Source organism: Silene latifolia, chromosome Y, assembly GCF_048544455.1.
Source record: "Silene latifolia isolate original U9 population chromosome Y, ASM4854445v1, whole genome shotgun sequence".
NCBI classification, from domain to species: domain Eukaryota; kingdom Viridiplantae; phylum Streptophyta; class Magnoliopsida; order Caryophyllales; family Caryophyllaceae; genus Silene; species Silene latifolia.
The window spans coordinates 50,286,320-50,313,580 of NC_133538.1; the positions used below are offsets into that span (position 1 = coordinate 50,286,320).

At 37.5% G+C, this 27,261-nt stretch overlaps 2 non-coding genes across 2 annotated transcripts; one reads left to right on the plus strand and one right to left on the minus strand.

The window, feature by feature from the left end:
- Positions 1-7,187: 7,187 nt before the first annotated feature.
- Positions 7,188-7,261, plus strand: TRNAI-UAU (transfer RNA isoleucine (anticodon UAU)). Its single transcript has one exon. It is a non-coding gene; the product is annotated as a tRNA-Ile (tRNA).
- A 12,276-nt stretch (positions 7,262-19,537) lies between these two features.
- Positions 19,538-19,644, minus strand: LOC141635875 (small nucleolar RNA R71). Its single transcript, XR_012540530.1, has one exon. It is a non-coding gene; the product is annotated as a small nucleolar RNA R71 (small nucleolar RNA).
- Positions 19,645-27,261: the final 7,617 nt, after the last annotated feature.

Here is a 27,261-nt window from a genome sequence, read left to right on the forward strand (position 1 = left end):
CTAACATGCCCTTAGCTTCATTCACTCGTTAACAAACCTTTAGCTTCATAACCTATGCTCGCTCCATCTTGAGGTTCATTCTGGAATGGACTCATAATAGATGTTATTACGGAGAGAAATTAGTTAGCTTAAGAGAAATGAACTTATTGCTTAGCCTATCCAAACCAGAGGCATACTTAGATGCATTCTGTTCATTAAGTAAAAAGATTAATTGTTAAATAAGATAGGGGGTTTCAATCCTAGCCATATCAATCAGTCAGCCAGGACCCCATTCATCGAACCAATCTAGTCTAGTCGCCTAACGATCCACCTCTGAAACATGAATCCAGAAATTGTCCAATCACTTTTGTTAATTATGAATTGATAAGAACCGATGAAAGAAGGAGAAGGGAATGGCAGCACTTGTAAATAACAAAATCCAATCAAAAAACAAAAACACTAACGACATACCACAATAAGGATAAGAGACAACACCTACAAATTACAAAATTCAATCGAAAAACAACTAAAAAGATGATGACAGGACGTAAGGGTTAGTGTTGAGCAACTCCATCCTCAGAAGAGCCATATGCTGAAGCCTGAGAACCAGCAACATCAGCATCTAATTTAACCCCATCCTGAAAAATTATCATACACAGATTTCCGAACAAAATCATCTAAAACTTAAAAATAGAAGATAATACCACTACTACAAAATAGAGAAGAGCACCACCCATCATTGTTTTCATGAACTCGTGTCATCTTCACTTTCTCCTCTATCAGTTGTCTCTTAACGGAGTTCCTTTTTATCAGCAATTCTGGTGATTCCGTAAGGCGATTTAAGATTGACAGGAGAATTAGAATCGTCGACAGCAGTGAAATTAGTAATCTAACCCCAATACATGTAAAGACTGAGAGCAATTAAGAGGATACAAATAATAACCCTATTTACACGTTGCGAATAAATCGAAACTAATCAAAAGTTGAGATAAAGGAATCAAAAACTGAGGATTCAAACAATCAACTATCAAAATGATAATAATACCAGAAAATGAATTGCATACACCCATCAAATCCAAACAAAAAAAATCCCTAATTTGGTATAAACATAACCCTAAATCAAATTAAGCTAGAATTAAAGAGTATATAAAATAATTAGACTTCTCTGAAACGGTACCCAAAATGTGACGGAGCAAATGATGGCGGTAACTTGACGTCGTGGTGGTCTCGGGAACGATTGAGCAAGTGAGTGACGGTGGTGAACGATTGAGCGATGCTGACTTGGGTGTCGTCGGAAGTCATGGAGGCTAGTGATGGTGACTCAGGCGTCGTCGGCAGTGTTGAAGGTCGGCCACGGTGGCGAGTAAGCGACGGTGGCAGAGCTTTTGCATGAGACGGGGATTAAAGAATAATGAGTGAGAGAGTCAATGGAGTTCGAGTGTAATTGTTGTATGAATGAAAGCGCTAAAGTACTGAAAATTTACCGCCTATAATTTTTTTGATTAGATGGGGTAGAAGGTTTTGCTATGTGGAGATCAGATGGAGAAGACGAAGGAAATGGCCAGTTAATGAATTCTAAAGGGTTTTGGGGTTATTAAAGTCGGTTGTCATTAAAACCGACACAAAAACATGTTACGGCGGTTTTTATCACAAAATACTGTCCCTTATTATCAACTTTTAGCGTCATTTTTAACGTCGGTTGTTAATACAACCGCCATATTTGACTTATAGTGGCGTTTTAAATTTGAAACCGCCATAAATAGCTTCTATTATCACGTCGGTTCTTAATTTAACCGTCGTAATAGACCTCCTACCTCATAAAAAATTAGTTCCCGCCCTTTTTTTGAGCTTTTTGCGTCATTTCTGTTAGAACTGCCACGATAAAGGCGTCGTGATAGGGGTTTTTTCTACTAGTGATGCCATCAGTATGATAATAACGTCAAACTTCTAGCAAGCCAACCGTTGTTAAATAAAAGTTAATCAACTGATAAAATACTAAGTATACCCTTGTGAACCTATAAGAGATGTATATACGTTATCACACTAATTGTGGAGGACACAAGCTCCAACACACACGGGGTTTGTGAATAAGTGATTGTCTGATAATGAGCAAGGAATACCCGTCTTTCTGCTAAACAAGATGTATTGAACTCATAATTTATTAGATACTTTTTATGAATGTCAACTAAGTATCGTTCGTAAATTGCTCCCGGTTGTTCAATCATTTGATAACCAGAGTCATTCTTTAATAAACGATCACTATGAGTCAGACTCAATAGAATTTGATCAATACTTTTTTCTGTCGTTAAAGTGGATAACTGAACCAAAAATTCTCCCTCTTCTTCGTCAATCGAATCACTGCTCGCGACCCAGGATTCTGTTTTATCCTCAATCCAATCACCGTTCATCTTTTTCTTATCAATGAATAGATCTCTTTACTTGTATGACTCAGATGTCTCGTATTTCTCGAAAAAGTGATTCGATTGATGGGATTTGGTATGATACTTATGAGAGCGATGAGATTAATATTAAAATCTGTTTTATTATAACGTATTGATTTGACCCCATAAGAAGGACCACCACCCAATGGCATGTTGCCACCAGAAGCAGAACCCCACATTTCTTCTAGGGAATCTCCTAATTGTTCCAGAGATACCAGAAAGAGATTCTTTAACAAGGAGAAATTCGATTCTGATGTAGGATACCTATCCAGAAGTATTTGCAACTCAATCATGTATGATGGAGTCATCAAAGATTTGACCTCTTCGAACTCTGTCTGTAACTCACTGGAGGCTCGGAAAAGAAAGAGAAGATGTGTACGAACGAGATATCCAGCAACATAAAGACGAAAAAGGATTGAATAGAAGAACATATGGGGATCCCAGATGTGTCCATATCAATGGTGACTCATTATTTCGATGAATCATTTCTTCGGACAGAAGAAGATTATGTAAACACTTGTTCGAAATCTCACTTATCAAATTCCATTGTGGAAGACACACTTTTTTCTGAATAATTCGCCATGATATATATGATCCGTGCATAATATCATAAAAAATAGATACAAATTTTTGACTGCTACTTAGTATCGGCAATAGGTCTGAAAAAGTATCGAAAAATAGAAAATTTATATATTTTTACTCTGTCAAAGTAACGAACCATGGCATATATGTTTGGAATAGATTCCATTTTGAGAGAGTTGAAAAAGCGCTATCTCGTTGAAAGGTTCTATACATCTGCCCTTTCTCAACGCATTTCTTTAGACAAAGAATCCGTTTTTTCCTCTTTTGCGATGGTAAATATTTATCAGAACATGGAGTGTAAATCAAACCCCTCTTTCAAAATGGACTATTTGTCCCTTTGTTAGAGATGTTCTAGAAATGTCTGTGATCAAGTCAATAGTTCTACGAACGAACAGATCGGATCGAATTGTAAAATCGTTAGGTATGAATATGTTAGATACCTGTGACTCGATTGGTGAAATAGTATCGCTCTCCAAAAAAGCATGTTTTTTTTTACCGACACACAAAGCAAATATTTTGTTGCGAATGAACGAGATATCGAGGAATTGTCTATACCTAAAATCATATTTATTGATACGGGCCTTTTCCATATAAAAAGGGAATCTTTTGTTATAATAGAAGCAGAAGTGATGTGGAGTATTCAAGAATCGAAGTCGATTTTCTTTATAAAAAGAAGATATCAATGAACTTCTATGAAATGGTTTTGCGGAATTCAGTGAATTGTCTTGATCGTGGGATATCATTGAGAATAGGAATCCGTCTTACCATTCCTGTGGTTATTTCTAGTATCGAATGAGTCAATCATCCACTTTGGTATCTTATTAAACAAAAATGGTGATATTGTTCTTCCATTGATCAATAATTTAGATTTTTTGGAAAGTATCATGATCATTCAATAAGAAGGCTTTTAATTTTTTCAAATGAACGATTTGAAGACCTATTAATACTAACAACGGATTGTAGAGTTGGTCATTCAGACCTTTCAATTCAGAAATGTAGATCTCGGACCTATGAATGGGGATATTCCCGAAACTCACAAAGAAAAAGGGAAGTGAGTTAGACACAAAGAGAAGCAACTTGGACAAAAAACGAAATGACTTGGAGAAAAAGAAACAAACTGACTTAGACAAATCTTTTTTTGTCGATAACCTCAGACCAATCAATCGAATATTTATTAATACGTAACCGACCGAACACTACTTAAAAATGGCTCCTCTGCTCAAAAACTAAATGTTACTGGAAATTCTTGCTCCCATTGAACCATTTGTATCTATATGCATCAGGATCCTGATTCATGAATCTCTCAGTTCGAGAAAGAAAAATAAGAGTATTGGACCTTTTCTTCTGGCTCTTTTTCAAATTTGATAAATGTTGGTTGATCGTATATTTCCTTATAGTTCTACAATTCAGAGTTTCGTTTCCTAATTGATCCCTTTTAATTCCCTATTTGAGGCTGCGATCGGATCGATTCATTAAAAAGAATCGATTCAATACATTTCTTATGTACCCATAGTTGCTATATTGGATTTAAATCAGATTTCGGATCAATATATATTGATTTTTATTGACTGCCTCCATTTTGTTGTTACTAGCAAATACCACTCTTTTTTGTTTTCTATCTTCCAAATAATTCCAGCAAGAGATCCGAACCCATTTTTTTGGATCCTTCGATAAAAAAATCCATTCTCTTCATAAAAAATAAGAGGTAGAATCAATAAAGATTTCTTTTTCGATTCATCCCTGGAGCTGGATACCTCATTCAAGAATTGTTTTTGATTCAATCCGCAAGAATCAATAGAATAAGCAAATCCTTTAGGGATATTCTACGGTGTACCCCCGAGTTTTTCGGTTTTCTACGTTGTACCCCTCATTTTTTTTTTATTATACATTTTACCCCTGAACTTCTTACTTATTTCTCCATCATAGCCTCGTTTAACTCTCCATTAACTTTATTACTATCAAACTACCGTACTCTTACCTTTATTCTGACTTATTAATTGTATATCACCATTTTATATGAGAAACATCACAAATCACTTTCAATAAGCAACAACTACTATTAAAAACATCTGTTATGATTCATCACATGATAATGGAGATTTGTTGAACTTTTAGTTAGTTTCGTATACTATTTCTTGGGCTAATGAGTAATTCGGCGAACTAAAAAGTAAATAAGTAGGTTGTCGAGTAATTGTGATGATAAATAGACGATTTAATAGGTCATTTAAGAAACTAAGTTAGCAAAGATAATAAATACGGTCGTGGTATAGACTAATGTATAGAGTTTAGGGGTACAACGTAGAAAACCGAAAACCACGGGGGTACACCGTAGAATATCCCAATCATTTATGATACACCAGATCCGACTTGGTTATTGATAGAGTGAATAGATTTGCCATTTCTTGAAATCTCTCTTCAGATTCAAAATCGTGGTGTAATGTGTATTGCCCACTGTTTCGATCATGGAATAGATTAAATAAGTAAAAAAAATGAATTTTTGTTCAACAATGAAATCTTATCGGAATAGTCCATATCCGGTTCATCCTTCGGACCCATATCACATCCCGGATCTGGTGTAATAGGATGAGTTGATATTACAAAACGTAATTATCTTGAATATATTAATTATTTCTTTATTTTCCGATCAGCTGGAAGGGGCAAAAGAAACAACACGATGTTTCTTCAACAATTTCTGATCTCTAGTGGGCTTCTCAGTAGGATTTGAACCCAGATGAAGTTCTCAACATCTGCCAGAGAAAAAAGAACGAATGGATCTTGTAGGATTCTCAAGAAGTTCTTCGATTTCTTCTGTTTGAAGAAAGGAAGGATCCCGAAGAATCGATCTTTCTTTTAGTTGTTGAATCTCTCTTTTATTCATTAATGTGTGATATTCCGAATCCGCATTACTAATGGATCCCAACGATCTATAGATTGATCAGAAGATTCTTTCAATTGGCTAGAATCCGTTACTTGAACGAAACTAGATCTTGTGGAATCATATTGAATATTTGACGATACATTCCGTACATTGTTAAAATTGTTTACCAACCACACATTGTCTAGCCAAATCCAATTCTCTCTCGATAAGTTCCTCAATAAATCCGGTTCATACGGATTCTTCCCCCAACTAATGACGAGATCTTGGTGGAATTGCCACATTTGAAATTGAGCACAATTTTGTAAAGAAATACCCCACTTGTTTCTCGAGAAAAGATTGGAAACATTTGATTGAATAGTTGACCTAGTCCCTTGTTGTTTGAAGCAACCCTCCACTTTAATTGGTCTTTTTTCACAAAAAGCACACATGAGATAACAAATCCAGTGCTTCACTAAGATTTCGAAAAGCTGTCCCGAATTCAAGTTAATTATGTTTCGACTCCTCCTTAGAGAATGACGATCAAACAATTCCCAATCATGGTCCTTGCTGATCGGATCATCCATATAAAATACAAAGAGAAACTTCAGATATTTTATATCTTTCTCTTTGAATGAGATCTCAATTCTAGCGACGATTTCATTAGATATCTTACAACTAGAATCCTTCTTTTTTCCGGTCCAGTTTCTCCGCCCCTGCGAACCCCGGTTAGATTCAGGCATGATACAGTTTTTAGTTATTGGAAGAAACAAAGTACTAGTACTCTCTTTCGGATCCAGGAAACAACTTGCCGAAATATTTTTTCCTTTTGGAACATAGAGGAGCAAAACAATCAGCCTATTGATATTGGAAGACCAAAAAGGTTTTTCCAATGTATCATTTCGGGGTCCAATGGAATTCATAGGTATAAGAAGAAGCCCTATCAAATAGAGATTTTTTCTTTCAACCATAGTTCGATTCCTAATACGATATAGAAGGAACATTACTACAAAGAGTATTACACCCTTGATCGTGAAATATCGATTGCTTGTTGAACCCCGTGAATTGGGTGAAAGTAGGATACTCCAAATTCGGGGGTCAAAGAGTTTTATAAAACGTTCTTGGTAGAAAAAATGTGAAAAGATCCCACTGAATTGAATTGGGTCCATGAATCTGAGAAATAGTGAGAATTTTTAATCTCTCTCAATTCGAAAATCCAGAATTTGATTTGATGTCCTTTCATTGATTACTTCTAAATTGCATTGATTTATCCTAAAAATTTCATTTCAATTGGAATTTGGTTATTCACCATATACGAGGATCCCCGCTAAGCATCCATGGCTGAATGGTTAAAGCGCCCAACTTATAATTGGCGAATTCGTAGGTTCAATTCCTACTGGATACATGCCAATGGGACCCTCCAATAAGTCTGGCTCTGTATCATTGGAATCTCATCATCCATACATAATGAATTGGTGTGGTATATTCATATCATAACATATAAACAGTAAAAACTAGCATTCTTATTGATACTCGAACTAATAGGGAAGAAATTTTATTTGTGGATGGAATCAAATAGGTAATATTTACAGACAAAATTATTCGGTTATTGGGGAAAAAGCAATATACTTCTAATGTCGAATTCGAATCAACTAGGACGGAAATAAAGTACTGGGTCGAACTTTTATTTGGTGTCAAGGTAATAGTTATGAATTGTCATCGACTCCTCCGAAAGGGTAGAAGAATGGGACCTATTATGGAGCACACAATGCATTACAGACGTATGATCATTACGCTTCAATCAGGTTATTCTTTTCCACCTCTTAGACAGAAAATAACTTCAATAAAAATACTTAATAACATGGCGATACATTTATCAAGTGAAATCTAATCCACGAAATAATTTGATCTATAGACAGCGTCGTTATGGTAAAGGCCATAATGCCAGAGGAATCATTACTGCAAGGCATAGGGGGGAGGTCATAAGCGTCTATACCGTAAAATAGATTTTCGACGGAATGAAAAAGACATATATGGTAGAATCGTAACCATAGAATATGACCCTAATCGAAATGCATACATTTGTCTCACACACTATAGGGATGGTGAAAAAAGATATATTTTACATCTTAGACGGGCTATAATTATAGATACCATTGTTTCTGGTACAGAAGTTCCAAAAAAAAGGGGAAATGCACTACCTTTGACCGATATGCCCTTAGGCACGGCCATACAAAACATAGAAATGACACTTGGAAAGGGTGGACAATTAGGTAGAGCAGCGGGTGTTGTAGAGAAACTGATTGCAAAAGAGGGGAAATCGGCCACATTAAAATTACCTTCTGGGGATGTCCGTTTGATATCCAAAAACTGCTCAGGTCGAACAAGTGGGGAATGTTGGAGTGAACCAGAAAAGTTTGGGTGGAGCCGGATCTAAGCGTTGGCTAGGTAATCGTCCTGTAGTAAGAGGAGTCGTTATGAACCCTATAGACCATCCCCATGGGGGTGGTGAACGGAGGGCTCCAATTGGTAGAAAAAACCCCACAACCCCTTGGGGTTATCCTGCACTTGGAAAAAGAAGTAGAAAAAGAAATAAATATAGTAATAATTTTATTATTCGTCGACGTAGTAAATAGAATTAGTCTCTTCGTCTTTACATAAAAAAATTTAGGAGTAATTAACTGTGACACGGTCACTAAAAAAAATCCTTTTGTAGCCAATCATTTATTACGAAAAATTGATAAGCTTAACACAAAAGCAGAAAAAGAAATAATAGTAACTTGGTCTCGGGCATCTACCATTATACCCACCATGATTGGACATATAATCGCTATCCATAATGGTAGGGAACACTTACCTACTTATATAACGGATCGTATGGTAGGTCATAAATTAGGAGAATTCACACCAACTCTAAATTTTATGGGACATTCAAAAAACGATAATAAATCGCGCCGTTAATTTTATTTATTATTAATAAACGAAGGTAAACTTTATGAAAAGAAAAAAGAGAAAAGATGATGTATATTGATGCGTGCATTTTAAATAGGTATTTCGTAAATCATTTGCACGCATTTCTATGCATTTTGTGTGGTGTTTAGCTACAAATGTCCCCCTAATTGTCTACTTTGGTTTCTCTTGTGTTATTTACAGGTATGAACCGGAAAAGAGCATTATCAAGCCTAAAACATGTCCTTATACATGCATTTAGGAGATGAGTTGAGTCGGATCCTTAAGACTACTATTTTGAGATGCGCAAAGGAGTAAGATAGCTAGTCGAGCAAAGGAAGAACTTCAAATTACTAGTGCCTAATTTGAAGAGCCATATCTCGTTTTTTACAACCTATTTTCACGTGATTCCTATTTACGATGAACGTTTGTCCTCTTAGCTTTCCAACGCCACCGGACACGCCTTGTTTGCTCAAGTAACGAAGAAATGGCAACCGTTTGAAGTTCAGTGCGCGAAGCAGGAATTGTGCGCTGGAAAGTACTCGATCGAGTACAATTGTGTTCGATCGACTCCTTTTTCTACTCGATCGAATGGGGCCTTTTTTATAAGTGTTCGATTGAGTACCTAAAGTACTCGATCGAGAGGTTTGAACTTGTTTTTGCTCGATCGAGCAGTTTCAAATGGCTCGATCGAGTTGTTTTCTAATGGGATCGGGCTTTTTAGCTTTAATTTGTGTTTAGGTCAAATAAAATTCTATTTCCTATAAATAGTAAAGCATCAGACGTCATTTGTATCTTACTCTACACCATCATACGCTACTTTTCTCCTTTCCTCTGTTAGACACTGTTTCCTCTCTACTTTTCCGGACTATCCTTAGTAATTCTCTTTCCTTATTCTCTTCTTAATTTATGATGTTGTTTATTCTTTTACTTTTCGTTGTTGCATTTCCCTTATCTATGTCTAGCTAATTCCCCTGCTAGGATCTAGGGGAGTCAATGAACCGATGTTAATTGCTAATTAGGTTTATAGATCGTTTGTTATTGTTATGTCTTTGTTGTTAATCACTGCTTATAATTGTATCTAGCTATTGGAATCGATGCATTTAGCCTTTTTAACCTTGGTAAGCCTTCACCTGGACCGGAAGGTTGGAAGGGGTGAGACCTGCAGTGAACAATAGAATGCTTTAGTGAGGGCGGAAGCTAAGCTAATAGTATTTTATGGCGAATTGAGACCGGAATGAGATATTCGTTACCCCTTAGACCCACACATCGACTAATCTGTGACCTTAGCTGTAATTAACTAACGCTCGTTGATAACCCGACATCATAGTTTTCTCTCTTTCTTATTAATTTCTCTTATCATTAATTCTCTTCCCTTAATCTTATTTAGTTTAGTTTTATTCAATTCAAAACCCCCAACTGTGACGTACACAGACCGAATAGACAAGTAGATAGTGACCGCCTCCCTGTGGAGATCGACCCTAATTATTGCTAGCTTCTATTAGTGTAACTAGGTATTTTATTTTTGGTACATGACGACGGTTTCAAATTTTGGCGTCGTTGCCGGGGAGGAAACTACTTTATTTGCTTGTTTATTTTTGTCTGTCTTTAGCCTCAAAGGATTTTTCCCTTGAGGTCGTTCTCATCTTTTTCTTTAGTGCTGTTTTGATAGGTCCTACAGGTCCTACCTAGACAGTTCTAGGTAAAAGATCGTCAAAGGGAAGGCTTGAGTAACTTTGACCTTCCACCTATGTTCCATTCTATGGCGCAGCAGGCGGTTTACTGTGGGAGATGTGGTGCTGCTCGGCACAATGCAGATGTTTGCTTAGCATGAAATAAAGAGGTTTATGCGTTCAAGCAGCGTAGACAAGCTAGTCAAACGGTCGTAATTACGCCGCCACATCCACCTTATCAACGAGGCTATCACAAGCCTCCATTTGTCTGGCCACTACAACAACAAGCTCCTCCTCCTGATAAGCGGAAAGAAGAGATTGCTGAGCTGAAGTCTTTGGTGAAGGCACTTGCATTCCAATTGCAAGAACATGACAGACATACTCGCGTGCAAATTGATGAGCTTGAGTCTGAAATAGCTCAGTTAGCTGCTGAGTCGAACATTAGGCAACCAGAGAAGGTATGCGTTACCTATACCGAGAGTGGTCTTTCCCATGAAGGACCCGCGTTGTCTAGCGCTGCTGATGATTTGGATGACTCGGATTACGATGGTCTATCAGATAATGAAGCTTCACACGAAGACTTATGCACTGTACAACAATATTCACTTAATCGAATGGATTATAGTGGTCGATCGAGTGAAATAACTAAAGAAATGTTCGATCGAACACATTACACCACTCGATCAAACAGCTGTTCTGAGGAAGTACTCGATCGAGCTAATTCATGTACTCGATTGAGTGATTATCAAGAGGAAAGCTCTCGATCGAGTACTAATTTTACTCAATCGACTGATTTGGCCAGTAAGAGCAATGATTTGTCAATTGGGTTCGTCTTAGATGACAATTTTGACAATGATAATGGTTACGGTGAATCTCACCTTTTCAAAGCCGAGCTGGATGCGCTTGAGGCTGCGATTTATGGGACGGAATCCACTGAGGAGTGTGACGAGAAGACAGCTGAGTCGGTAATTGCTCCTAGCACAGAAGAGGTAATAGATTCTTTTGTCAATGATTCCGACTTTGAGAGCAACCCACCTGGGGTAGTTAGTGATAATTTCATTGTTGTTAGTATTAATAGTACGCTATCTCATATGACTCCTATTTTTTCTTCTTCCTATGCTCTACCCCCTCCCAGTTAGACAAGTAATTTAACAGTTTTTCACCATACTTGTCATCGTAAGTTTGTTAACCTGAAACGGTACCCTAGATTATTATTAATTGCTCCCAAGCTCCTTTATTATGTGGATAAATTTAGGAGCTGTCATAGGAAATTTATTAGGCTTAAACGTTTATTCATTTTATTTTCCTATGCTTCTGTTCTACTATGGTGCTACAAACAGTTTTGTGTAGCACATGCGCAGCTATTTGATCGGTTGCTGCGCGCTTTGAGCTGTTTTGACCAGGCTAAATTAGAGAGGCCGAAGAAAAGAAGGTCGAGCTGGGACCTGACTGAAACTAGCGCTACCCGGGAGGCAACCCGGAGATTTATTTCTAGTTGTTTTTTTCAAACATTTTAGTTTTTGTAGCGTGCTTAATAATTGGTTTTTACAACCATAGAGTGTGAACAATTTTAGACTTGGTTTTTAGTCAAAATTTGTAGCCTGCAGGACCATTCGATCGAGTAATTCTTTTCCTTGATCGAACACTTTAGCAGCTATTTGTACTTGATCGAGTACTAACATCTCTCGATCGAGTAGAATTTGGTTGATCTGCTTCCTGTGACGCTGTTCTGGAGCTATTTAGCGACCTCCCATGTTGCTGGCTGGTTTGGGGAGGTCCCTACTTCGCGTTATCTTGTGAGTTTTCTGCATCTCCACTCTCTCCCTTTAGTTTGCATTTCCTTCCTTATATTTGTGTACAATGAGGGCATTGTACGGTTTGGTTTGGGGAGGTTATGCATCCATATCTGTGTCTGCATGTTGTTTTTATTGCATTTTTGTTATCACGTTTAATTTTTCTATATGCAATGTTGTTTAATTTTTATAAAATTCAAAAATCTCATAAAAATTAGAAAATTCAAAAAAATATTCAAAAAATTCACGTTTATTTTTGCATATAGGTTGAGTCGGAACGGTAGATTTCCGTGATGAAATTGCACTTTAACTTGTCAACATTACTTAAGACTTGCATCTAATTGATAGTTATTAGCTTAGTCCTGCGCATATCTACGAGTTAATGTCAAAAATTAAGCTGACTATGAAGACTTGACTTGATAATTTGGCAACCTACTTTACAATTTCTGAGATTTAGAGCCTCATAACTGGTGACATCCATGACCAGTTTGCATAGGAATTGAGAGTAGTATTTCTTGCATAGCATGTTTATTATTTTTGCACGTTTATGACATTCGATTTCTCATTAAATGCATACATTCGGGTTTGTGGTCGGTGTTACATGCAGGGAGGCGCTTGCAAATTTCCTTTCTTACATTTTTCACCCATTTAGCTCCACTTAAGCCAAATTTAGCCTTTCTGACCCATTAGCTACACCCAAAACTAAGCCTGCCCAGTCAAGCTAGTTTAGTGTGTCTTTGTGGTATGTTGATCCATTGCGAGTTTGGCTTGTTATTGTTGTTTGGAGTTGGTGAAAAACAAGGAAAGATGAAAAATGAAAAAAAATGAAAAAAGACATGAAAAAGAAGAAAAGAGAAAACGTGTGAAGAAAAAAAGAAAAAGAAAAAAAATTGAAAAAAAATGAAATCATACGTAATGCAGTGACAAATAGAGGAAGAAAAGTTGAAAATATTGAGCTGGTTTGATTAAGAGACCGTCTGTGTTTACTTTTATCTTGTGACGGTCTACTCCTTGTTCTTATTTATACATTTATTTTTAAGGAGATAGTGTATTGGGTAGTGAGATGTGTGCCAATGAAGGGCACCTGTACCTTATTTTCTAGAGAGTTGAGATTTGGATGGTCCTATATGATCTTATTTAGGAACTAGCTTGACGCTTTACCTCCACACTACCATAATCTGTTTTGCCTTTTCTCACCTGTAACCTCACTTTCCCATATCATTTGTAAGCCCTCGACTGTGACGGACATTGTTGGTTGGAATGTATGTATAATACTTGTATCGTCTATCATCCTTGTTGCATGTATGTTATGTAGGTCGCAGTTTAAGTGCATGACTGTATTCTCTTTCTCTCTTACATACATATTCACCCTTTGCTTCATGAGAGAAAAGTGACCACGTGACAGTCCAATTTTTTTGGTCTTGCAAGGTCGATAGGTCAGTCTTGTTTATGGACATCTTATAACTCGTTTGCGTATTGACTGTTGTGGCTATGACTATTAATTTTTGACTGCATTAAATTGGTTTAAGTAGACAAGTTATAGCAAGCTCTGAGCTTTCTTTTTCCATTCCATTAGTTTGCATTTAATTTGCTTGTGGACAAGCAAAGGTTTGGTTTGGGGAGATTTGATGCGTGCATTTTATATAGGTATTTCGTACTTCATTTGCACGCATTTCTATGCATTTTGTGTGGTGTTTAGCTACAAATGTCCACCGAATTGTCTACATTGGTTTCTCTTATATTATTTACAGGTATGAACCGGAAAGGAGCATAATCAAGCCTAAAACATGTCCTTATTCATGCATTTAGGAGATGAGTTGAGTCGGAGCCTTAAGACTACTATTTTGAGATGCGCAAAGGAGTAAGACAGCTAGGCGAGCAAAGGAAGAACTTCAAAATACTAGTGCCTAATTTGAAGAGCCATATCTCGAGTTCTGGAACATATTTTCAGGATACTCCAATTAGAGATGAAAGCTTGTCCTCTTAGCTTTCCAACGCCACCGAACTCGCCCTTTTTGCCCCAGTAACGAAGAAATGGCAGCCATTTGAAGTTCAGTGCGCGAAGCAGGAATTGTGTGCTAGAAAGTACTCGATCGAGTACAGTTGTGTTCGATCGACTCCTTTTTCTACTCGATCGAATGGGGTCTTTTTGATAAGTGTTCGATCGAGTACCTAAAGTACTCGATCGAGAGGTTTGAGCTTGTTTTTGCTCGATCGAGCAGTTTCAAATGGCTCAATCGAGTTGTTTTTTAATGGGCTCGGGCTTTTTAGCTTTAATTTGTCTTTAGGTCAAATAAATTCCTATTTCCTATAAATAGGAAAGCATCAGACGCCATTTGTATCTTACTCTACACCATCATACGCTACTTTTCTCCTTTTCTCTGTTAGACACTGTTTCCTCTCTACTTTTCCGGACTATCCTTAGTCATTCTCTTTCCTTATTCTCTTCTTAATTTATGATGTTGTTTATTCTTTTACTTTTCGTTCTTGCCTTTCCCTTATCTATGTCTAGCTAATTCCCCTGTTAGGATCTAGGGGAGTCAATGAACCGATGTTAATTGCTAATTAGGTTTATAGATCGTTTGTTGTTGTTATGTCTTTGTTGTTAATCACTGCTTATAATTGTATCTAGCTATTTGAATCGATGCATTTAGCCTTTTTAACCTTGGTATGCCTTGACCTGGACCGGAAAGTTGGAAGGGGTGAGACCTGCAGTGAACAATAGAATACTTTAGTGAGGGCGGAAGCTAAGCTAATAGTATTTTAGGGTGAATTGAGACCGGAAGGAGATATTCGTTGCCCCTTAGACAGACAAATCGAATAATCTATGACCTTAGTTGTAATTAACTGACGCTCGCTGATAACCCGACATCCTAGTTTTCTCTATTTCTTATTAATTTCTCTTATGATTAATTCTCTTCCCTTAATCTTGTTTAGTTTAGTTTTATTCAATTCAAAACCCCCAACTGTGATGTAGACAGACAGAATAGACAAGTAGATAGTGACCGCCTCCCTGTGGAGATCGACCCTACTTACTGCTAGCTTCTGTTAGTGTAACTAGGTATTTTATTTTTGGTACCTGACGACGGTATCATATTTGCTTTTGGCCAATATATATCTATGTCGGCTAACAAAGCAAGAAGAGTAATTGACCAGATCCGCGGGCGTTCCTACGAAAAAACACTTATGATATTAGAACTCATGCCCTATCGTGCATGTTATCCCATTTTTAAATTTATTTATTCTGCAGCATCAATTGCTAGTCACAATAAAGGTTTCAATTAAGCCGATTTAGTCATTTTTAAAGCCGAAGTTAACAAAGGAACTACCATGAAAAAATTAAAACCTCAAGCCCGATGACGTAGTTATCTGATAAAAAGACTGACTTGTCACGTAACTATTGTATTAAAAGATATAACCTACTATGGAGACATAAAAGAATGTATACAAAGTTTATCTAAAACTAATCGACACAAAGTCTTGCTCAATCCAACATTTGTCGAATACCTGGATTTTTTTTAAAGTAAGTATGATGGGGTAATATGGGAGAAAAAATAAATCCACTTGGTTTCCGACTTGGTACAACCCAACGTCATTATTCCCTTTGGTTTGCACAACCAGAAAACTATTCTGAAGGTCTACAAGAAGATCAAAAAATACGGGATTATATAAAAAAATTTGTACAAAAAAATACAAAAGCATCGTTGGGTGTCGAAGGAATTGCACGCATATAAATTAAAAAAGAATCTATCTTATACAGGTAATAATCTATATAGGATTCCCAAAGTTATTAATAGAAAATAGACCACGAGGAATCGAAGACCGAAAAATAAATTTACACAAAGAATTAAATTGTGTGAGCCGAAAACTCAACATTGCTATTTCACGAATTGCAAAACCTGATGGGCACCCTAATAGTCTTGCTGAATTTATAGCTGGCCAATTAAAGAATAGGGTATCATTTAGAAAACCCATAAAAAAGGCTATTGAATTATCCGAAAAAGCGGATACAAAAGGAATGCAAATACAAATAGCAGGCCGGATCGATGGAAAAGAAATTGCACGTATTGAATGGATAAGAGAGGGAAGAGTTACCCTACAAACCATTCGCGCGAAAATTGATTATTGTGCCTATACCGTTTGAACTATTTATGGGGTAATAAGTATCAAAATTTGGATATTTATAGACGCAAAATAATAATAGGACTTTACTTGTCTTTCTTTTTTGGTTTAAGATTTAAGAATGGGACACAAAATAACAATTTTTTCCCTTTTTTACGTCAAACTAGTTCTAATTTAAAATTTCACAAGGTTAAATAAAAATTTAGTTCATCATTTTTTGATCAAATTGCTATGCTTAGCGTCTGGCTCGTTGGTTTTTACTATAATTAAGCCTAAATAAGCTAAGAACCCGTAATATGAAGTATGAACAAATAATGAATACTGAATTAACTATGAAAACTAATAACCAACTCATCGCATCACATTATCTGGATCCAAAGAAACGGTCAAGATATGCTTTTGTAATCATATCGTTGCAGCAATTGAATTTTTTTAGCATAAAAAATTCTGATGAATTTTAAGAAAAAAAGGATACGGATAAATTGAAAGGTGAGAGAAAGAAAAAAAGGAATATAAAAGATATATAATTCCGATATAATATGTTATGTAATGTTTTTGAAACATCTCATAAACGACAATAATGTAATAAAGTATTAATAAACCGAATAATTCTATGAAATAAATCTTTTCATAGAAAAAATAATAAAAATCATATGAGCTTCAAGCCAAAAAAGACTAAGAGGGTTGGCTTAAAAACTACCTTCAGTAAGAGCTCCGTTGTCGAATTCAGCATTTGATGTGACTCGTATTTGAGCAAATTTAGTCCCTGAATTAACCTCGTTTCTATGCTTTCTAGCATATATTAGAGTCATTTCTTATCTTTAGTTTCCCATTTTGCATATTCTTTGAGGTTTTGTGTCCTTGGTAAAAGAGGATTGCTAGCCTTGCATTTATGGGGCAAAATGGAGCTAAATGGATCGCATCTAATGACCAAGCATCGAAGAGGAGACCGACACTAGAAGCCTAAGTAAATAAATGAAGAGAAATGGGCAATGATGAAAGATCCGTGCATCCCCAAGACAATTCCCAGGGATTTTTAGGGAGCCAAGAACAAGAGAAGAACCCTGTACCAGGATCCGAGCGTCCTCAGCTCAGGAAGAGCGTTCCGGAGCCCAGGATCCGAGCATCTCAGAGCCAGCCGGAGCGGATCATCTTACAGGACCAACCGTGCTTCAGGCAAGGATGCGCAGATTCCCCTGGGAGGTGTTGCATGATCCGCGCATGTACCTCGGGATTAGCAAAATTGTCAAGCTTCTCTTAGGGTCTTAATCGTCATTTAAGCCCTTCGTAACCCTAATCCTTGTACTTAATTTAAGTATAAATACCCTATTTTACTACCTATATTATCATCTTAGAACATCTAATCTCATCTTATCATAATCATTCTCTTAATTTAGTCTTAATCAAAGTTGTAATACACATTTCAATATTAATCACATCTTAATATTTCATTAATCTCTCAATTGTTCTTAGTTTTATTTGGGTAATTAGAAGATTATTTGGGGTTTATTAAAAGATTGGCAACCTTCCATCAATCATCAAGTTTACTTCTGTTATTCTTTGCTCTATTATTTGGATCATCTCAAGTAGGTATAATCTCTTTTTACCTTTGTTTAATTATTCTTAATCACATCATTTATTCATCATGTCTTGCTTTGTTAGTATGATTGACAACCTTATTAGCATGCTAAACTTGATCATGAGTGAGTAGTGTTTTGGCTAGGGTTAATGGGGAATTAGTGCAAACAATCATGTGAATTAATCTATGCTTAATCTAATATGTTTTCATAATTATTTGCTTACTTGTTGTGATTTCAACCTATGCACATGATATGTTTAATGAAATGCTAGACTATGAAACCTTGCATTTTTTACCCATCTCTTATCTTTTCAATGAGGCTTGTAAGGCATAAACAAACTCGAGCCCCATCAGACCATGCATAGAGTTGAATATGAATAGACTAAGTCGACTTGTAGGTGTTGTAATGTCTTGATCGACTCGGCTCCGGGACCCAAATCTTCCTAGGGATTGTAAGATATACAATAACTCGATCCCATCACAACAATAAGTGCTTGCTTCTAATTGAGAACATGATTGGATGATCTATTTCCATGATTCCCTTATGAACACATGACACCCTTGTGCCTTTAATCAATTGTTTACAAACCCCTTTTATTGCTTTACTTTGTTTTCATTAATTTACATTCATCTTGTTGATTAGTTTAGATTACATCTCATCTCAACCCAATTTGTGACACCCTAAGACATAGCTACTTGCAATTGAAATCTTAAATCAATACCCGTCCCTTGGGATCCGACCTTTACTTACCTCTTTACTAAGAGTAGTTTGTGAAGTTATAAATATTGTTTTGGCTAGGTAGTGACAACGACTAAGCACTAAGCACAAAAACGCCTCACCAAAAATGGCGCCGTTACCGGGGACGGTGTTCAATTGATTTAATTTTCATTAATTATTTTTAGTTGTGTCTTTCTTTACCTTGGGGAAGTCAATCTCCTCAAGGTTGTTCTAATTGTTTTCTAGTTGTTTGATATTTTGCATGACTAGGAGATCACAAGGTAATTTGTTACCTATTAATTTCGAGATTGAAAGGACCTTAACCAACAATAGAAGAGTTGCTGGAGGTACTTCAAGAGTTGTAGGTATTGGAGATATTGTGGACATTCAACCAAATAACATTGAGTTTGTCAACCCTTTTGCAAGAGAAGGAAAGGATAAGCTAATTCCAAACCAACCACAAAATCAACCCACAATGCATAAACTTTCATCACTTTTCGTACAAACTGAGGAGAACCTACCAAACGGTATTCCTACACCACCACATTTAACCGGTAGTTTCATTGCCAAATCCACATTCATACAATTAGATGAGAGAAGTCAATTTGGAGGGATGCCTAGTGAGGATCCTCATTTACATATGGAGAGTTTCTGCGATTATTGTGAAGCAATTTCTCAAACCACAATTACTCAAGACCAAATTCGATGGGTATTTTTTCCTTTTTCCTGGATCCGTACCGCAAAGCAATGGTTGAAGAACCTAGACAAGCCTACCCTTGGTATTGATTCATGGAAGAAGCTAGCATTTGCCTTCTGTAATAAATTCTATCCTCCGGAGAAGACTAATATGTTGAGAGCCCAAATCACCGGGTTCAAGCAAAGGGATGAGGAATCCTTATATGAAGCATGGGGGAGATTTAAGGACACTTGTCATTCTTGTCGACACCATGGACTTAGTGAGTGGTTCCTTGTGCAGTAATTTTGGAACAACTTATATGAAGACTCACGCAATGTTCTTAATATAGGATCCAATGGAAGGTTTACCGAAGTTGATGACAATCAAACATGGGCCAAAATCGAAGAGATGGCGGTTCATAATTCTCAATATAGTAGGCCTTGAAAGGCCACTAGAGGAGGAAAGCATGAGGTAGATTCCATCACACAATTAGGTGCTCAACTAAGTGCTCATATCGACACAACCAATTTGATGTTTGAAAAGGCTATGGCTAAGCTTGATGAAGATTCCAAATCAGCCAAACATCATGTTAATACTATGGTGGCATCATCCTCAATCCCAAATGGAGTATGTGAAAGTTGTGGAACCTTGGGACATGATCAAAACGAATGTAGGGGAACAAATGAAAAAGTAAATGCTTTCCAAGCATATAAGAGTGGTACCCCTTATTCCAACTACTATAATGAGAACACCAAATTCCATCCAAATCTCTCATATAAAAGCCAAAAGGTTCAAAATCCTCAACCAACATACACTCCACCTCCAATGAGAAACCAAGCTGAAAGATCCTTTTTCAACCAAAGCCACTGATATCAAAATCAACCTCCCTACAACTAACCCAATGAACAAAGCTTTGATGTTCAAAAAGCGGTCCTCCAACTGCAAAAGAACCAACAAGAATTCTTCACCCAAATGCAAAAAGATAGCTAAGCTAAAGAAATCACCATCAACAACATACTTGCCCACACCAAAATGTTAGAGACTCAAATGACCTAATTAGCATCTTCTAGCTCCCAAAGACAAAAGGGGCAATTACCGCCTCAAGGTAACCCACCCACAAGACATGAGACGATGAGTGCCATCCATTTGAGGAGCGGTATAAGATATGAGGGGCCGAAGAGGCCAATTGATGAAGATATTGTGGATGCTAGTAACAAGCAAAGAGTTGTGGAGTACTCTAAGAAGGTAGATCCTACTACCAATGAACTTTCAAAGAAGAAGAATGAAGATAAGTCTAAGGAAAAAGAGCCTATTGTGATTAGAATTCCATTCCCAAGTCTCCAAGCTAAGCCTAAGTTTGATGAGCAACTTGGAAAGTTCATGGAAATTGTGAAGAACTTAGAAGTCTCAATCCCATTCATGGAATTGATCAGTCATGTTCCGGCTTATGCAAAGTACATGAAGGATATTCTTACCAAGAATAAATCCATCCAAAAGTCTGAGACTATTGCCTTTACCAAAGTGAGTAGTGTTATTCTTCAAGGGAGTTCCCCTCCAAAGCGCAAAGATCTGGGAAGTTTTTCTATCCCATGTACCATTGGCGACACTACAATCAACAAAGCATTGTGCGATCTTGGAGTAAGTGTAAGTGTCATGCCATACTCGGTATGTAAGAGGATAGGAATGGGAGAGCTCAAATGCACCAAAATCACTGTTCAAATGGCGGATTGATCAACAAAGATACCTTTAGGGGTATGGGAGGATGTGCTCGTGAGAATTGGCAAATTCTTCATCCTGATAGACATCATTGTAGACATGGAAGAGGATTCCAACATTCCTATCATCTTAGGAAGACCTTTCTTGCACACCGCAGGAACGGTAATCGATGTGAAACATGGAGAGTTCACACTTGAAGTAGGGGATGAGACAATTAATTTCAACCATGACAAAACAATGAGAGCCCCCCGATTACATGAGCCATGCTTCATGGTCGATCACTATAGCCGAGAAAGTGATAAGAAAAAGTTATAATCTCTATGAAAAGATCAAGCCATAGGTAAATAAACATCACCCATATCGAAGGAGAAAGTGGATGACCTTCAAGTAGCTCTATTCGGAGAGCATGGAATTTTCAACAACAATGAGAGCTTGAATAGCTCACCCATCATGACAAGTAATGAAGAAGGCCTCAATGACCATGATAACAAGAAAGGAGAGTTGCTCTTGTCAACTCATGACATCATTGGGGAACAAGCTAGTGAAGTTTCTGGTCTATGGGATGATGAATTTGAAGGATTGGCCAATCCTTATATTGGAAATGCTATGACCTTAGACCAAGGTTTTGTAGATCCTTATCATCACTTTGACTTGGATGACAACTACAATGAAGAAAACAATATGCAAAGGTCTACACAAGACCTTTATATCAAAAATGAGCAAGCCTTCGACTACTTCTATAAGGTGTTGAGCTACACCAACAACACCTTGGCTTTGCCCCCTTAATACCTCTCACAAGAAGGAGAGTTTGGTGGAGTCCTCCCTAAACCACCATTTGTAAATATTCTAACCCCTTAACTAGCATTTTATTTCCTTTATTGCATCTTTGTCACTTTTGGATTTGCATTTTTGTGCTTGATTACAAGATTTTTGACATGAGAGCAAGTGAAGGAGGTATTTTAACGTGTTTCAATGTGTATTGTTTGATCAAGTGTGGGGATGGTAAATGCCTAGGCTAAACATGCCTTTGTAGTACAACCCACAACATTTAAAAAGGAAAGGAAGAAGGAATGACACGTGAAAAGGAATCCCCATTAGCAGACCTGAGCTCGTGGGAGCTGAGGCAAATCCAAACATCTTCAGGCTCAATCCATGCGTCCCGGCCCTAGGACGTGGGAGCTGGGAAAGTTCACTTTGTGGGAGACGTCCAGTAAGAATATCTGCGCAAGCCAACATCAGGACGCTCGTCCCCAACATCAGGACGCTCGTCCTGAAATCAATCCGCGGGTCCTGGGAAGTTCCAAACTTCTGAAATTTTGCTGTAAGAAAATTTGCACGTCCCAGGCACAATCCGAGCGTCTTAGCAGAAATCCGCTCGAGCTGAAACAAATCCGCGCGTCCCAGCACTACTTTGTTATTTCAGGATATCCTGTAAGACAATCCGCGCGTCCCTTCTACAATCCGAGCATCCCAGGCCTGATACGCAAACAAAACACATGACACCCTTCTTCCCAATTCATTTCTCTCTTTCAAAAACACAAACATATACATTTTACCCCCACTTCAACCCTCAATCCCCTCATTCAAAAACATCAATTTCTGAACAAAATTCACCACAATCAAAACAAAACTTGCTCAAAACAAGAATAAATCACTCCTTCATCAATAAAAGACCATCTAAACATCAATTTATTCATAAATTGAATCAATTTTCTAGGGTTTAGGTAAAATTTCGAAAGTCCTAAATTAATTGAGAAATTGATTGAAGTTTCAAGAAGCAAAGAACATTCATTCAAAATTTTGGTTTGTTGATACCAATTTAAGAAGGAGAATAGAATGGCAAGAACCAAAGGCAGAACTAAGGCACCCGAAACTCAAAATTTATCAAAGAGGCAACAAGCTCTTCTTGCATCTAAGGCTTTGGTAGTAACCCAACCAAGGGAGGAAGTCCAAGTAACCATCAATCCTATTGAGGAAGCTACCACATCTACTCCGGTTATAGAACAATTGTCAAATTTTCCGGAGGTAACTTTCTTAACCGATAAGCATAGGATTGCATTTTTATCCCTTGCCAAAAAGACTATTGTGACTACCTTGTTTATTTGTCAAGATGCCTTGCGAAAATTGGGTGTACTTGAGCGAATTAGAGCATTTTTTCGAGTCCATGGGGTTGATAACCCTCTCTGAAATGGATGAATTGACTTACCCCTCACTGACCATGGAGTTCATAAGCTTCTTGAGGATATATAAGATAGAGACTCAAAATTATGTTGAGGTCCGTCTTGAGAACAAGAGTAGAAGAATGACTAAAAGTGAGTTTGGTAAAATGTTTGGTCTTTTGCGATATGATCATTTTGAGAAAAAGCCTTTGAAGTATGATGCCGCACCCCTTGGGAAAGCTTTAACCGGTCGTAAATTTGATTATTTCCGGGAGTGCCATGCTTTATACGTTCACCATCCGGGCATAAGAGATTGGCACAAGTTTGTGGCCAATACCTTGATTGCTAGGAAAGGCACCAACCACTTCACCGAACTTGATTTTGTCTTCCTTGAGTCTTTTATGAATATCAATGGAAATTTCACCAAAAAGTACAACATTCTTCAACTATTGCTTGATCGGTGGCCTGAGATTGATCATGGGAAAGATGGAGCGACCTTCATTGTAAACGGGGGCTTGGTAACGAGGTTAGCTAAACACTTTAACCCAGAATTCAACAAGGATAACACCTACAAACCGGTTAAGGGGAGCAACCTTCTTGATATGAGCACGTTGATCAACACATTTCTTTGGGTCAAGAATGACAATCTTGACCATATATATGAGTGGCTCATCAAGGAAGCCAAGTCCATTGTCTTGCCCACCAAGATTTGCCATATCTCCGTCCGTAGACCAAACTACCTATTGCCTGTCTCCAAATAAGCGGAGTTGATAATAAAGTAACATAGGGATCCAATTGCCAATCCCTCCTCCTCTACCATTATGACTCTACCCTATCCTTTTGCCTGCCAAGAGTTTAAACCAAGTGGCTCTAATGTTGTGGTAGGCAATGATTACTTGACCCAATTAATGCAACAAATGCATAAAGAAGCTCACGATGACCGGGTGAATGCTTACCGTGCCCAATATCCACCCCTACTACATCTAGCTAGGCAAGGACTCCTTGATCCTTCATGTCCTTTGCCTAGTTGGATGGATAAGAAGGTATTCTTTCCTAGTGCTTCTCAAGATGCCGAAAAGGATAGTCGCATGGCTAATGGAAAGGAGGTTGTTGTTGTTGTTGAAGACGGGGAAGGTATTGGTTCATGCCAAGAAGAAGAAGAGCAAGGTTCAAGTTCCAATGATGATGATAAAAATGGTGAATCCTCCTAGTCAATGGAGGTGGATGATGAAGAAGATAATGCAGAAATTGATGATGAAAGTGATGATGATGACGGTGGCGATAAGACCGGTTATGATGATGTCTCAATGAGCGACAATTGAGGGTTGACAAGGCTTATTGGAGGATACCACAAGTGCGGGGTTGATTACTTGACTTCAACTTATTCCATTGTGAGTTTCCTACACCTCCTTTAGCTTTGTCTCTATATCATGTTTTTAATCTTTATCTTGGGTATTTGTTTTGAGTCCTACCACCATTTAAAGGAATCCCACCTCGGTTACATTGAGGTGTCTCATATTTTGGTTCCCATTTGAAAAATCCAAAATGACAATTAGACTTCATGCATTGCACTCTTACCTTGTGCATGAACTTTCCCTCTTTTTACACTAGAAATAGTGTCTTGTTTGGTTTGGGGAAGTTCACTCACAAGGGATGCGAGTTAATTCAAATTAGCTCTCCGAACAATCGAAAGCATGCATCATATAGGATAGATTAGATTACATTCACTTGTTTTATATGTCATATAGTTTGCATATTAGTTTAGCAATCATGCATATTCTTATAGATTGCATTGCATAATTTCCTATCGTATTGGCCATTGAGGACAATGCCCATTCTAGTGTGGGGATGGGAAATTCTAACTTAACCTTGCATTCAAAAATGATAAAAATGATAAAAATTGAAAAATTCTTGAAAAATTCATAAAAATTGAAATTTTTTCTCAAAAACATGTTCATTACTTTGTAGTATAGAGTTGTATATATTGTATATATTTGTTGTTTGTTTGTCACTCTTATCACATTGGATTGACTACGCCACATCCGAGGCATGAGGAATATGAAGACAGCATGGTATGATCTTTCCAAATCTTCTTTTTCCTCTGTATGTTAATGACTATGTGGCTTATTTTTGTTTGATACGGTACAAACCAATGTGTTGTTAGGAGTTGTATTTAGTTTATATGGCCTACTAGTTGATAGACGCATTTGCATTAGGTTGTACATATGTTAGTTGCATCATGGCATGTAGTTGCATTTTAGGAAACTTTTTGTGAAAACATCTATTTTGGAATCTTGATAAGTGTATATAAGGCCCTTGTAGATACTTATTCTTCTTGAGACTTTTCACATTAGAATATCTCTAAAACACCCTAGGATGTGTCATGCTAGAATCCTTTGACCCATGGACTAAGGCCTAGTCAAGAGTACCTTGTGATGTGATGATTCCTTACCTACCGTTTATTCCAAGGTGACCCTTGAAACCATGCAACCATCTTCCACTTCTATCATCATGTTTTGTCAACAAAAAGGGAATGGGCACAAAAATCCCAATTCGAGCTTAAGTACCAAAGTGAAAATCAAGAAGTTTGCACAAAATTTGCATCAAAGAAAAGAGGAGTACAAAAATAAGAACTCCTATGCTTCAAGAAAAGCACCCTCGTTACAAATTGGGGTGACTTTTAAAATGTTCAAAAAATGCAAAGATTGAAATATTTGCCAAGTATCAAAATACCAAACATCAAAGAAATGGCAAGAAATCGTTCTCAAAAATGTCAAATGCCACAAAACATTTGTGGGGGAGGGGGGGGGGGGGGATAACAAAATCAAAAGCAAACTTTCATTATGTAACTCAAAATCTGATTGATCCCTTTATCCATTGATTCGACTTTTGTGCATGGTAGAGAGGGGACGACGCTTCTTCTTGTCTAGGCAAGAAGGGTAATTCCGCGATCCTACAGTGTTTCTAACATCATAGGGATTCTACTCTTGACAAAAGCATTTAGCAATTGAGGATGAATGTACCCTAGCTTGACACAACTTAGAGGTGACTTGTTGGTATCCGCCTAGGCATAGTAATTTGAAGAAGCCATATCTATAAAGGAGTGTGTACCCTTGGATTGCTTCCTCCTTAGATATTTTCCGCCACTTAGATGAGGAAACTGGCTATTCTTTTGTAGATAAATCTATTACTTGCTTTTGTGTGCTTAATGATTGGATGTATCACCATTTTGGCAAGCCCCACATTGCCTTTAAAGAAGGCATCTTACCTCATGAGTGTCTTGTTGTGAGTTGAAGGGGCGGAGTGAGACCCGTTAATTATCTCATATCGGCTATGTTAGTAGGTTAGTTTAAATAAAGGTCATAGTTTTAGTCACCTCTTTACTCTGGACGAGCAAAGGTTCGGTTTGAGGATGTTTGATGTGACTCATATTTGAGCACATTTAGTCCCCGAATTAACCTCGTTCCCATGCTTTCTAGCATATATTAAGGTCATTTCTTATCTTTAGTTTCCCATTTTTCATATTGTTTGAGGTTTTGGGTCCTTGGTAGGAGAGGATTTCTAGCCTTGCATTTATGGAGCTAAATGGATCGCATCTAATGATCAAGCATCGAAGAGGAGACCGATAGTAGAAGCCTAAGTAAATAAATGATGAGAAATGGGCAATGATGAAAGATCCGTACATCCCCAAGAAAATCCCCATGGATTGTTAGGAAGCCAAGAACAAGAGAAGAACCCTGTACCAGGATCCGAGTGTCTTGAGCTCAAGAGGAGCGTCCCAGAGCCCAGGATCCAAGTGTCTCCAAGCCAGCCTGAGCGGATCTTCTTACAGGACCAACCGTGCTTCAGGCAAGGACGCGTGGATTCCCCTGGGAGTTGCTGCATGATCCGCGCATGTCCCTCGTGATTAGCAAAACTGTCAAGCTTCTCTTAGGTTCTTAATCGTCATTTAAGCCCTTAGTAACCCTAATACTTGTACTTAATTTAAGTATAAATACCCTATTGTACTACCTATATTAT